General features: G+C 37.5%; 1 pseudogene across 1 annotated transcript; it reads left to right on the top strand.

Moving 5' to 3' along the window:
- Positions 1 to 2621: 2621 nt before the first annotated feature.
- LOC306885826 lies at positions 2622 to 13331 on the top strand (annotated as a pseudogene). Its single transcript has 16 exons — positions 2622 to 3095; positions 3210 to 3292; positions 3701 to 3857; positions 4092 to 4253; positions 4480 to 4605; positions 4903 to 4977; positions 5115 to 5263; positions 6281 to 6383; positions 9570 to 9896; positions 10008 to 10090; positions 11012 to 11168; positions 12271 to 12432; positions 12500 to 12609; positions 12708 to 12782; positions 12928 to 13070; positions 13209 to 13331. The product of its transcript is annotated as an uncharacterized misc_RNA (transcript).
- The last annotated feature ends 1947 nt before the right edge of the window (positions 13332 to 15278 follow it).

Below are 15278 nucleotides of genomic sequence, written 5' to 3'. Positions count from 1 at the left end.
CACTTAAAATCGTACCGGTTTCATGGAATGACTCTTTTATGGATAGATGTTCTAGTGCATGGGGATCTGTACCATCTGCTTGAAGGGAGAAGTGCAAACAGATTGTGTCCAGGGTGAGAGGGGTCTGTGATGATGTTACCTGCCCGTTTCTTCACTCTGGAGTTTAGTCCTGAAGGTTGGGAAGGTGCACACCAATTCTTTCTGCTGTCCTAACAGTCCATTGCAGTCTTCTTATATCTGATTTGCCAAACCAGACAGTTATAGACAAGCACAGAACCGTCTCAATAACAGCTGTGTCATCTGCGCCTGTGGCAGATTGAACTTTTTCAGTTGTCAAAGGAAGTACAACCTCTGCTGAGCTTTTTTTGACGATGGAGTCAATGTGAATGTCTGAATGACTCTGCAGTCACAGTGCTGTCCATGATGGTGAGTGGGGGAGTGCTGGGGGGTTTCTTCTGAAGTCAGCTATCATCTCTACAGTTTTAAGCATGTTCAGGTCCAGGTTGTTGTGACTGCACCGGACAGCCAGGTCTTTAACCTCTTGTCTGTAAGCAGAATTGTTGCCATCCTGGATGAGACCGATGATGAGTGTAGTGTCATCTGCAAACTTCAGGAGTTTGACAGTGTGGTCAGTAGAGGTGCAGTCATTTGTGTAAAGGGAGAAGAGCAGTGGGGAGAGAACACAGCCCTGAGGAACTCCAGTGCTGATGGTGCATGTGTTGGATGTGAGTTTTTCCAGAAACTGCCTGTCTGTCAGGAAGCTGGTGATCCACTGACAGATGGAGGTGGGTACAGAGAGCTGTCTCAGTTTATTCAGAAGGATATCCGGGATGATGGTGTTGAAAGCATTGGTGAAGTCCACAAACAGGATCCTTGCATTTTAGTACTGCTGTAGTTAAGCCATCTTGTAAAATTTATACAAGCACCCCTCCTCCCCTTTTTTTAAGCAATTAGCATTAGCATTAGTCAAAATCATGTTGCTTTAAGGTTAGTGAATAATAAATAAATTGATTAATTATTTTTTTTTTTTACATTTTAATGTTTGCTAACAGTTGGTGACTTATGAAAAACGTGATTAGACTAGTACCATTGTTTTAAACCTTGAATTATTTAAAATTGTAAACTTTTTGATTATCGGTTGTAGGCTATAGCATTCCTAGTGTACATTGGTTGTGGAAACAGTAAAGAGTGCATTATGGCGATACAAAAGTTAACGTGTTTGGGGAATTAATTTATTCACTCAGAATTCAGACATAATATAGTGTATGGTGCATGTACATGGACCTTCTGAACAGTTTATGACTTGTTGAACATTTGAAAAATAGGGAGCAGACACTGTAAATTCCTGCAGCTCAAGTGGGTTGAACTCATTTAGTGTTGCTGTCTATGCCAATTAGTGAATATGGAATTGGTTATGAATATTAAGAATGCTGTATTAATTTATTTTAAGCATTATATATACTGAATAATCTGAATTTGAGTTTTAAAATTGGGTACACTGTCTTACTAATCAAATTCCATTCAATTATTTTTTATTATATTACATTTCCATTCTCCAAACTGCCTGATCTCTGCAGAGATTCTTTCAGCATATTGGGCTGCAGATGGAGTAAACAACCGAGATGGATGGCCAATCCATCACAGGACACACACTCATTTATATTACATAGTTATTATAATTATTAATTATAATTCACCTAATTTTAAAACACAGACACAAAAAAATGTCAGATTTAACAGCATAAGAATTAATAAAATGTATTACGAATCTCTTGATAATACAGAGATCTGTTCTTCAGCTCAACAGCCTAAGGGAGGAACTTAATGTTAAGCTGAACTTGGTGGGAAACATCCTGCTGCTCTGTGTAGTGCACACTGGTACATGTACAAACATGAGATGTTTCAAACAAGCATCCACACTTTATGGTTAAAATAGTTTCATAGTCAGCTTTAGGCAATGATTTGCTTTAGGCAAATCTTAAATTAACAATGAGATCAGCATACCTCCATGTAGGTTCATACCTTGTTCAATTACATATTTTTTACACTTTTTTTTTTTGCTTCTTCAAAACACATAAATCACTTATGTAATGCAACTAGAGTTCAAATTCGGCATTTAAATTTTGTACCTCTGATTTTAAAGTAACATTGAAGTGAGTGCATCATTTGAGTTAGTTATCAGCCTATAAGGGTGATCTTGAATATTCAAGGTTTTAAGAGTGTGAGGGGCTTTACTACATTAAAATCAGTAGTGAAACATAAGCAACGTCCATAAAGGTTTGAACATGTACAGAGCTCCTTTTATCTGAGGAAAGGTATATGGGGGGAATGCAAGCGTCTATCACTTGAGGGTACTATCAATCAGCCAATTTTACTTCTTAGCGTCACCTTCCACTTCAGGTGATTTAAGCTGACATAATTCCTTGCTGTCAGCAAGTTTGTGATGAAAACAAGGTCAACACATACTCCATTGTCAGTGTCAGTCCCATTACCAGCATATATAAGGACTCTGAGCTGCTCTACTGTACTCACTCTCCAGCCAGAGCAGAGTAAGACCACAAACCACCGTTCACATGGCTACCACCTTCTCCAGCGGCAGCTTCATTTCCAGCAGGTCCTCAATGGGCTCCTCACGCTTCTCTTCTTCAGGTGGAGGAGGTGGCCGTATCAGCGCCATGAGGGCTGGCAGCGTGTATGGAGGCGCAGGAGGTTCAGGGGTCCGTATCTCCAGTGTCTCTCGCTCCATCACCTCAGCAGGCTCTGGAAGCGGCTTTGGCTTTGGAGGTGGATTTGGTGCTGCAGGAGGTGCTGGTGGAGGATTCAGTGCTGGTGGTGGATTCAGTGGTGCTGCAGCTGGAGGAGGATTCGGTGTCGGTGGAGGAACAGATGACAGCATCATTGGCAATGAGAAGTTCACCATGCAGAATCTCAACGACCGTCTGGCTGCTTACCTGGAGAAGGTCCGCTCCCTTGAAAAGTCCAATGCAGACCTCGAGCTGAAGATACGCCAATTCCTTGAAAACAGAATCTCTCCAACTGGCACTGGTCGTAACTACTCAGCCTTCGAAGCTACTATCGATGACATCCAGGCTAAAGTAGGTCTAGCTAGATACTTTGTGGTTACTGCTATAAGGAAACTGTATAACCTAATAATCTTAATTACCATAAAACAAGTAAATAACATCAAACAATGCTCACATTTTTTGCAGATCCTGAGTGCCATGCAGGAAAAGAACAGAGTCCACCTCAGCATTGACAATACCAGCTTGGCTGCAGACGACTTCAGAATGAAGTAATATTTATTAAATTTTTCATTAAATTTGTATAGAATTTATGCTGTGGAAATGTACAGAAATGATAGAAAAACAACACCAAATAACTGCTAAACTAATTTTCAAATCAGCTTTTGGGTAATGTGATATATTATACACGAGTTTCTTTATTCTACTGAACACAAAAGTATATTTTAAAGAATGTTGGTTACCAAAAGTTGATGGTAGCCATTGACTTTCAGTGTTTTGTTTTTTTACATACTATGGAAGTCAGTGGTTACTGTCAACTATTTGGTCATCAACATTCTTCAAAATATCTTATGAACTTCTATAACTAGAATAATGGAGAAAAATAACCAACCACAGCAACAAAATTCTTGACGTTGATAAGACAGTTCTTCTGTATAATGTTCCTTTCTATTGCACAGATATGAGAACGAGCTGTCAATGCATCAGTCTGTGGAGGCAGACATCGCGGGGTTAAAGAGTGTGCTTAGTGAGCTCAACATGACTCATAAAGACCTCAACCTGCAGATGGAAGGGCTCACTGAGGAACTGGTCTACATGAAGAAGAATCATGAGGAGGTAGTAAATCATTGCAAAACCTTTAAGAACGTGTAAAGCACAATATTTAGGCTAAGAATTGTTCCAGCTATATATTTTAGACAGCAGGTCAGGTCACACAGGTGTTTTATAGCTTCAAGCTCTAGATGTCACTGTTTTGTAATATTTCCTTACCACTACATTTGAAGCCAAGAATGAAAAAGTGATGATGAGAAGATATTTTAAAATGAACATTTGGAAATCATATATCTTCAGGACCTCTTGACCTCACGCGAACAGATGAGTGGACAGGTCAACGTGGAGGTTGATGCAGCACCACAAGAAGACCTAACCAAAATTTTAGCTGAGATGCGTGAGCACTATGAGACCATCACAGCCAAGAGCCGGAGAGACCTTGAAGGCTGGTTCCAGCAGAAGGTTGGTTTAGTCCATTACTTGACTCTTATGACGTCATATGCAGTCTAGGAGCCCATCGAAAAAATGTTGGAAATAAAATAACATTAACTCATGAAAGAAAAGCAAAACATCTACTGAATTAAAACAAGTATGAGCGTTAAGTCTATAAGCATTGGCACAGCTTACCCTATGTTGGGCTAATGCATGCATTTAATTAAACGATTGTTTTAAAACACTTCTTTTGCAGTCTGAGACCTTGAAACAAGAGGTTGCAACAAGCACAGAGACCTTGCAGACTTCGAAAACTGAGGTCAACACAGTAAAGAGCGCAGTACAGTCACTGGAGATTGAGCTTCAGTCTCTCCTTGCCATGGTGAGTATGTGTAGAAGAAATGTACTGCCCAAAATCTATTTGTACATATAAGTGACACTTAAAGTATGGTTTGGTGTGCATTAGAAAAAAACAACAACAATCAAACCAACTGGCATTCACTTTAAAACCCCCATTTTTAAGCCAAACAATTCATAGGCATTTGTTACATTTAAGTTATAAACGCATTCAAAAGTAAGAGAAAAGGTATTTGGACTCTGGTTGGTTTTCAAACTTTTTTTTTTTTTTTTTTTTTTGTCATTGCTAACATATCTTTCTCTCATTATCCCTACCTCACAGAAATCATCCATGGAAGGCACCCTGAGCGAGACTCAGAATCGCTACAATCTGCAGCTGTCTGGCTACCAGGCACAGGTGAGCATTCCTGAACACAAGGATAAGAACGTCATAAATCTCACAGACAGATCTCTTAATGCAGCCAACCACTAACAAGACTTTAAAATGAACTGTGCCGGGTATAAAAGTTCTGTCTTCTCCCCTTGGGCTTGTAGGTGAGTGGAATGGAGGGTCAATTGGTGCAGCTTCGTGCTGATCTGGAGCGCCAAGGTCAGGAGTACCAGATGCTTCTGGACATCAAGACCAGACTGGAGCTGGAGATCGCAGAGTACAGGAGACTGCTGGATGCAGAAGCCAGCGGCAGGTAAATTACAGATTATGTATCTGCAGTTTACACACGCTTCTGCATAAACTGGAATATTCTTGCCAACATGCAGACTGAGAAACACTATTTTCTTGAAAAAAAAAATTTTTTTTATCATAATTATTCTTATTCTAGATTATGACGTGACATACGGCCAAGTATGGTGACCCATACTCAGAATTCGTGCTCTGCAATTACCCATCCAAAGTGCACACACACACCGTGAACACACACCTGGAGCAGTGGGCAGCCATTTATGCTGCGGCGCCCGGGGAGCAATTGGGGGCTCGGTGCCTTGCTCAAGGGCACCTCAGTCGTGGCACCTCAGAGAGCGCTGTACTCCCCCCACCTACAATTCCTGCCGGCCCGAGACTCGAACTCGCAACCTTTGGATTACGAGTCCGACTCTCTAACCATTAGGCCATGACTTCCCCCAAGTTTGCAATTATTCTAATAATTGCAAACAACACATGCAATAAAAATAAGAAGGTCATATATCTATATAGTTATTTATTGCACTATTGATAGATTTTTAGACTTCACAAAACAGCATTTATTTGGAATTGAAATCTTGTGTTATCTCTTTACTGTTACTTTTGATCAATTTAATGCATATTTGCTGAATAGAATTGTTAATCTCTTTGTAAGGGGAAAAACAAACAAACAACAAAAAAAAAAACTTACTGAACCCAAACATCTGGACAGTAGTGTTGACAGTTAGTATTGAACCTCTGACATCTATGAAACCTTTCCATTCCACAAAAGGGTCATTATAATGGACAGAGGTTATTAATGTTCTTCACGCTAAGGTTCTTTCAAAAACTATTCACTTAAAGGTTTGTTGGGATTTTAAAAATGTTTTTATTTAATGGCATTGCTGTGAATTTTATGTTATTATTTTTAAATGATAGTTTGGGGTTCTGTGGAAGTTTGTGGTTTAAAGCTTGAAAGACCACATTTGTAGTACAAATTGAGCTGTTCAGGATTAACTGGTTGGGTGTTTTTGTTTCCAAACAGCCTCACAATCTCTGGCTCTGGCTCCAGCTCCTCCTCCAGCTCGATCACTACCACCAAAACAGCAGTGATCACTGTGCTGGAAGAGGTGGTTGATGGTGGGACGGTGATTTCTTCCACTTCAACAACCCTTGTTAAGTGAAGCCCACCAGACTCATGTTGGCTGGAGACCAGACCTCTCATGCTGTCAGAATTTGGTGGTTGTCTTTAAGCATTTACAACAATAAAACTGATGTCAAAGACAAAATGCAAGTAGTTATGTCATCCATTGTACATGGACGCAATTTAGAGATGTTTCATTTTAAGTGACCAGAGATCCAAAAAGGGTATATTAAAATTGGCATAATAAAAGAATAGCTCACCCAAAAACAAAAATTTACTAAAAAATGTACTCAACCTCTGTCACGGTGCACACAGCAGGGAGGAACAAGGAACACGTCGTAACTCAAATAACATACTTTACTGAAGACAGGGCAGGACAAGGCAAGACAAACAGACATCAAACACCGGGGAGTAACGAGTAGACCAAACGAAATGGCACTACACAGACAGGACTATAAATACACAGGTAAATTAACGGACACGGCTAGACACGAATAAACTAATGATTACATCAGACAAGGACAGGAAACAAACCAAATAAGGGCACAAGAGGCAGGAACACATGACACACTCAACAGAGGACTGACAACCTCAGCCCATCTAAGATGTATATGAGTTAGTTAATTGAAACAGATTTGGAAAAATTTGGCATTCTATCACATGTTCTCCAATGGATCCTTGGCAGTGGATGGGTGCCGTCAGAATGAAAGTAATCCACACAATAGTCCACAAATAATTCACACGACTCCAGTCCATCAATTAACAATTTGTGAAGCGAACAGCTGCATGTTTATAAAAAAACAAGTCTATTATTAATAAGTTTTAACTTTAAACTGTTGCTTCCAGCTAAGATACAAGTTCTCTATCCATAATATTGCTTTCTCCATTGAAAGAGCTGTATTGTGTGCTTCAGGACAGAATACGCAGATCAAGCACCATTTACAAGCGAAAACCATCCAAAACTGTTTTATCTGTGTATTTTGATGTGAGAGGACGGGCAGGACTTTTTCACTGGAGGGTGACTTGTTATGGATTATGGACTCATATTTTGGACAGAAGTGATAGTTTAAAGTTAAAAATGCCCTAATGATTTATATGTTTCTTACAAACACGCAGTTTTTCACTTCACAAGATGTTAATTGATGGACTGGAGTGGTGTGGCTTACTTGTGAGTTATGATGTTTTTATCAGCTGTTTGGGCTCTCAATGTGACGGCACCCATTCACTGCAGAGTGAGCAAATTTCTCAAGATCTATTCCAAAGAAGAAACAAACGCACTCCCAATCCCACCACATCCTAAATTAAATCCAGGTGAGAAGCATTCATTTCATACAGGAATTACAAATCTCACATATATGTGTTTTGACGATCCACCCAAGGAGGCCTGGACAAAACCTGGAGAAATCTATCAATAGCATTCTAAATTCTATTCATCTCTCTGGCAATTGCAGAACAAAAGTGCATTACATGCTTATAGGGAAAATATAAATACATTTCACCTGTTGGAGACCTCCAAAGAACTGCCATGGATAAATATAATATATATAATATAATATAATGAAATATTTGATTTATAGGTTGCTTGCAAAATATTTAATTACAATACAGAGCTACTTCTGAATTGCCATCTATAGAGAAATATGCTTTTTGTCCACAGAATGCACTACATGCAAACTTGACTATGTTAACCAGCCAAACCTCGTCTCCTTGTGTCAACTAGTTAATCCAGCATCAAACCAGCCTGGTTTATAGATGTATTTATGCATGCCTAATCCTGCCTTTTTGGAACTGTCTTTCATATAATTTAACATGACTTATTGGTTTTAAAATTTTCTTTTTTTAAATGTTTTCCGGTAAAATCACATAAAAACTCCTAATAAAATCTACACTTTTTGAGTAGATATTTTGCAAGTGCATTACATGCATTTTTTTAAATACACAAACATAAAAATAAGATTGAAATAACATTTAAAAATAAGAAATATCAAAACGTTCAAGAGACAATCTATGAAAACAAGTCTTTATATATTTTGCTCATCAAGTATACTTATCTTGTTTGACAGATTTTCTGATATTTTAACTGGAAAACAAAAATATGCCATTTTTGCCATTTAGTGCTAACCACAGTGCTCACACTGACTGTATGAAGCAATAATATTAATAACTGATTCTACTGAAGTATTACCATTGAGTCACACCCATCACAATTACTAACATTAAGTCAGAGTATTGGCTAAAAAGATCAAACAGACTATACTAAAGTAACAATATTAATCAATCCGCCTGCAATGAGTCCAATTCAGTGGTCCAAAGATAAGATAAGATATTAGATAATGTAGCATAGGATCAGCATAGAGTCAGTGTACAATGAAAAAGCAGTTAGCATTACACAATCTTGACAAATTACTTTCTGCTATGTTGAAAAAAGTACCTAAAAAGTCAAACTGGAATGAAAGATATTTCACTTTCTACTAAAATAACAAACGGCAAACACAAATCTAGTTGTTGTTCTGACGAACATGCCTTGCATTAACCTTACCTTTTCTGTTAATGCTGCTGTACATACGGAAACCGCAAATGTCAAAGGCATCAAAAGCAGAAGTGTTTCCAGCCCAGCCCAGCCAAGCATAAAGAAACGTGGTTTGGTCAGTAAGCAGAATTCATTTTTGTGGTAACACGCCTGTGGAAACAAGTCTTTAAACTCATGTTTCTAGGATGAAAACTGCTGTGCTGCAGGGTTCTCTACGCAGGATTTATTTGTAAAAAACAATTTAGTCTGAATTTCAACAACTTTTGCATCTTTTAACAATGACAAAATAGAAAAAGTAAAGGAAACACCATAATGCATAATTGATCCAAAAAAGGGGGAAAAGTGTCTATGGTGAAATAAAACATTTTTGGATTGCAAAACCATCCTGTGTTACTCTTTATCATCTTTCAATGCAAAAAATAACAATAATAATAAAATACTACTGTCAAACGATTAATTGCATCCAAAATAATATATATATGTACTGTGTATATTTATTATGAATATATAAATACACGTGCATAATGTATATATTTTGAAAATATTTACATGCATTTACATTTATATTCTTATAGTTTACATTATATATAAATATATTTAATATATAAACATTTTTTTAGAAGCTGGCATACTTCCTTCCTTCGTTTACTAACCTGACAGAGCAGACGCAGACAGAAAGTCTTGGTCAACATGGCTTCCACCCACTCCACCCGCAGCAGCTACATGTCCTCCAGCGGCTCCACGCGTATATCCACGTCTAGCGTGGGAAGCAGGAGCATGAGCACTGTGAGGGCCGGCAGCATGAGACACTCACCATGCAGACCCTCAATGACCGTCTGGCTGCTTACCTGGTCAAAGTGCGCTCACTGGAGAAGGCCAACACTGATCTGGAGCTGAAGATCCGCCAGTTCCTGGATGGCAAAGCCTCCCCTGTTGCTCATGACTACAGCGCCTTCCTTTGTCACCGTACAGAATCTTCAGGCTAAGGTATTATATGTTTTTTGAAAGATAATAAATATAGAGATTATATATATATATATATATATATATATATATATATATATATATATACACAAATACATGGGTGTATATGTCCAGATCATGGCAGCCATTCACCAGAAGGGTGGGATCCATCTCAGCATTGACAACACCAGCCTGGCCATGAATGATTTCAAAATGAAGTGAGTCTTTCCAGCAGAATGCTTATTGCATGTTTTCATGTACGCAGAAAAAGAAATTTAGGATTTTGGTATTTATTTATTTTGATTAAACATATATAGAATACATGTTTCATATTCTTCAAAGATCAAAACAATATAATTTGTAATAGAACGATGCAAAACAGCAGCATTTGTCCTTGTGGTCTCCAGAGTCATTATAGTGAAGTAAAGTCAAATAAAATTAAATAATAAAACAGTTACTCATAAAATTAAAAATAACTGAAGTCAAGGCAACATTTCTCATTTGCATTTAGTTTAGCTAGTTTAGCTAAAATAACTAAAAGTAAAACTTTAATAAAAATCTATTAAAAAAAACTAAACTAAAACTAATAAAAATGACAAATAAAAACTATAATATTATCTCAATAATACTAAAATAAGGCTGGTGGTCTCATATTTAAACCCCAAAGGTTTCATATTATACCATGAAATTTTGACATATTATATCTCATTGTTTTAACTGTTAATTGTTTTCTGCAGAAATTATTTATAAAAATTATAGCAAGCTTTGTATAACAGCTCTACACTACAGAATGGATACGATAGCAGGAGTGTTGCATTGAATCAGTTTTACCTGAGTTTGGAGGCAGCCGTTTTGCGGTAAACTGTCTGGTGTCCAGTGTTAAGGTCATAGCACACTGAGTCCGAAATTTTCCCTCGTTAAAAAATAAATACGACCTCACGTTGTCAATCACGTTTCCACAATGCCTCCGAAACTTTTGTCTGTCATAAAAAAAATTGGATCAGGTTTGATTTTCTGCGTCTTCACAACCGTAGCATGCATTTTGATAGGAAAGGATGACAAATACGAAAAAACGCGCAAAAATTTCGGACTCAGTGTGCAAGGACCTTAAGTGCTTTTAAAGAGCATGTTTGTGACAGATATGAAACCGAGCTGGCCTTGTGTCAGTCGGTGGAAGCAGACATTGCCGGCCTGAAGAGGGTGATTGATGAGCTCAACATCACCAGAAAAGACCTCACCATGCAGATGGAAGGGCTGAAGGAGGAGCTGGTCTATCTGAAGAAGAATCATGAGGAGGTACAGTGATTTAGTAGTACAATAACATATTATATATACATGTAACCTTAAAATATGTTACATTGACCTGAGAAGCAAAGCTGCATATCATTTAAAATTATTTCAGATTTTTTACTATAAATAGGTCACTATCAATTAAGCAAATAATAGAATTTATAATTCACAAGCAATTGTCTTTAAAAATGTTAAATTAGAATTAGAAAAAAAATGTAATTAAAAATTATTTTTTTAAAAATTACCTAAAACTATTTATTAAAAAATGCATATTGTAATAGCAGCATTTGCCAATTTAATTCAAATTATATTTTCTGAAAACACGTCTTAATATTGTATACAAATGAGGGTGAGGGTGGAGAGAACGCTGTACATTCACTCCCCCACCTACAGTCCCTACCAGCCCGAGACTCGAACCCACAACCTTTGGATTACGAGTCCGACTCTCTAACCATTAGGCCACGACTTCCCCATAGTATGCAGACCTTGAGCCAAAAACATGCAATACAAAATAATTTTTTTTAAATACATCATGAATACATTGTTTCCATCTTTGTTGCCACAGTTTTGTTGCCTTTTTCTGTTCTAAAGAAGGGGTTGTCAACACTTTTGTCCTTATAGTGTCTATACAAGTCATTGGTCATTGGTGTTTGGTGATGAGTTTTTGACTCAAGGTCTGCATATAAAGTCACACCAGAGGCGTTCAGCTGGGATCAGGACTTGGCTTTCTGTTCTTCCACACTGACTGAATCAATCATGTCTTTTTGAACCGTGTCTTATACACAGAGACACTGTCATGTTAGAATAGAAAAGGGTCCTGTTCAAACTGTTGCTATAAAATTCCCTAGAATATCATTATATGCTTTAAAATTAAGATTTGTACTCATAGAAATTACTAAAGTAGTCAAACCTGTTCATTAGAAGGGGGTGACCCAATACTTTTGGCAATATAGTGTATATTGAGACATATTTTCATACATTTTTACTCGGAACAAAAATATATGTATTTTGTATGATTTGTTACAATTTAAGTATTTTTAGTGTTGTTAAATATGACAATGTTTACCAGCGAGTTACTTGAGACTTGACATGAATATGAACATATTTTTATATGTTGGCCGCACGCACACAAATGAGCGGACAGGTTCACGTTGAGGTCGATGCAGCTCCATATCAAGATCTCACAAAGATCCTGGCAGAAATCAGTGAGCACTACGAAGCAGTCACAGCGAAAAACCAAAAAGATCTGGAGTACTGGTTCAAGACAAAGGTGAAATTGATCAAAACATACAGGGACAGAAGCCTTTTAATGTGCTTTTCATGACCAAATGGTTCAGACGGAAACTCTGAAACAAGAGGTTGTCACCAGCACCACGGACCTGAAATCAATACCGTCGAATCCACACTACAGTCTTTGGAAATCGAACTCCAGTCCCTCTTAGCCATGGTCAGTGATAGAGAATTAGCCGTTTGTGTGGTGGTGACTCATTACATTCGTGCTTTAGTATGACTTTATTCTGAATTTGCGTGTTCTTATTACTGCAGAAAGCATCTATGGAGGCCACATTGAATGACACCAAGAATTGTTCTTCCATGAAGCTGTCTGGGTACCAACATCAGGTGAGTAACAAAACTGATAAATCATTTACTCACCCTCATGTCATTCCAAACCTGTATGACTTTCTTTTCTCTGTGGAACACAAGTAGATATTATTCAGTGTAAGATAAGCAGAACCAAAACAAAACTTGTTTTTTGTGCTCCCAGATCACCATCCTGGAGGAGCAGATAGTCCAGCTCCGTGCCGATCTGGAGCGCCAGCGTCAGGAGTACCAGATACTCCTGGACATCAAGACCAGACTGGAGCTGGAGATCGCTGAGTACAGGAGACTGCTGGACGGAGAAGCCACGTAAGTTGATCTGTTCCCTGGCATTCAGATCCAAATCATGCAAAAAGCAGTTCAAGCGTCCTACCAACATACTACTACTATTATTATTATATTGAGAGTTACAGTGAAAGCCTCATAACTGTTGTTTTTTCTCTACAGCGTCAAAACAACCTCCACTTCCACCTCGAGGACAAAAGTCATCACACTTGTGGAAGAGGTTGTGATGGAAAAGTGGTCTCCACCTCCACATCCTCATCCATATCTGACGCTCGCAGACTGTGATTGGCTGTAATGCCTGTTTGTGCTGAAAATTATTGCCTTTAATCACAGTTTATTTCATTATTAAATTACCTTTTTGCTGAAATTGTAGGCCTACATTTCTATCTACATCTAAGAAACCTAGTATAATTACACATCTTATTTTTAATTTCCCACTTTTAAATCGTCATCTATTATTGTTTACTTAGCCGTAGCAAGAAAAAAAAAAAACGGAAAAAGGCCTAAATTGGGAAATGGTAATGGTACTGGTTCATTTTGTCACGCCTTGATTACGTCCAACAATCCACCAGACTAGGCTCATTTTCAATATTTATATTTTTCATGAAATAAAAAAAGACTTATACAAACAGCAGATGGCACTCCTGAATGTCGAATAAGGTTTGGCTTTCTATATTTTCTTCCAGTTTTATCCTTGATGTTCATGAACAGTTTCAAAACATTTCTAGTCTGCAGAGTCTTACAAAAATTAACCATGGTTTTATTGCAGTAAAAGTGTAGCAACCATGTTTTTTGGCGTATTAATTGCCATTTGTATAACCAGTTTTACTACAAAGTACAAACTATGGTTTTGTGTTTTTACATCCTTGGAGCTCCTTACAGTTAAAAGAGCTGTTGTAAGTATATATATATATATGTATACAGTGGCGGCTGGTGGCAAATTTTCTGGGTGGGGTGCCACATCCAAAAATGTTAGCATACATCCTGATATGACAAAAAGAAAAGGATTAAGACATGAAACATTTTAAATAAAGAGAATTGTTTTACCAAATTCAAGATTGAGGATGATTCTCACAAAACTATATTATCTGCAAGCTTTTTTCAAGAAAAATTAAAACATTGTTTTTAATTTTAATAATAATTCGAAATTAATGCATACAGTGCAACAGTAAAATCTGTGAGAAAAATAAATAAATGTTACATTTGTTTAGACCATTTTCTATAAATATCTAAATAACTAAAAGTCAAGCTGCAGTACCAAGCAGGACCACACGGAGACGCCAGCAGACCACTATCCCAGTCGCTGTAAAAGTTATATAAATATACACGGATCTGTATTCAGAATTATTAAACGGAGCAAAACTCTGTCAAGAATAAATCAATAAAAACATGACTTTGTTGAGTGTGGTGATCTGAAGGCAGCTCAACATAACAGTGAACAGTTCCTGTGTCAAGAGTGAATGTTGATGCCACTGTACATAGCACACTTCTATAAAAACACTTCTTCAGCGAGTGTCCATTATAAAACACTTGCCAGACATGCGATCATACTGAAATGTGTTCATAAAGCTGTCAGAGTTTGTTTATTTGTACGCAGACTCGCGCACGTCTAATAATGTTACGATTCATGTATGTCACTGACTGTAATCGCTTTTACCTCCATTACAATCGACCTATGAAGAAACCGGACCTATACACACACACACACACACACACACACACATATATACACACATGTTGGTTTTTGTGGTTTATGGGGACTCTCCATAGGCGTAATGGTTTTTATAAAACACATATACATATATACACACGCTCACACATATACACACACACACACATTGTATTATAGTATATATATATATATATATATATTATAATACAGTAGTCAACTTTTGAAGTGGCTCAAAACCTTTCCTCAAAGTTGTCCTAAACCCAAACAACACCCGTTCTTGTCTTAGAACAACTTTGATTAACTTTTTTGATCCACTTCAAATATTGACTACTGTATAACTCCATCCTCAATTACATTGATATATACCCCCAATTCATTTTAGTTTTTAGCAATATTAACTACAAATAAATGCTATGTCCACCCTGTCATGTTTATGTCCACCCTATCGAGTCTAAGTGGCCGACAGGGTGGACATTTTGAGCAGTTAGCATATTAGCTTACAACAAACTGTGACTAGCTAAATATTTAGTCTGGCTGTTGAAGAGAATTGGGTATATTTA

Source organism: Barbus barbus (assembly GCF_936440315.1).
Source record: "Barbus barbus genome assembly, chromosome: 19".
Lineage (NCBI taxonomy): Eukaryota > Metazoa > Chordata > Actinopteri > Cypriniformes > Cyprinidae > Barbus > Barbus barbus.
Note: the sequence above shows the minus strand (reverse complement) of the source record. Positions and strands in the feature narration are given on the sequence as shown.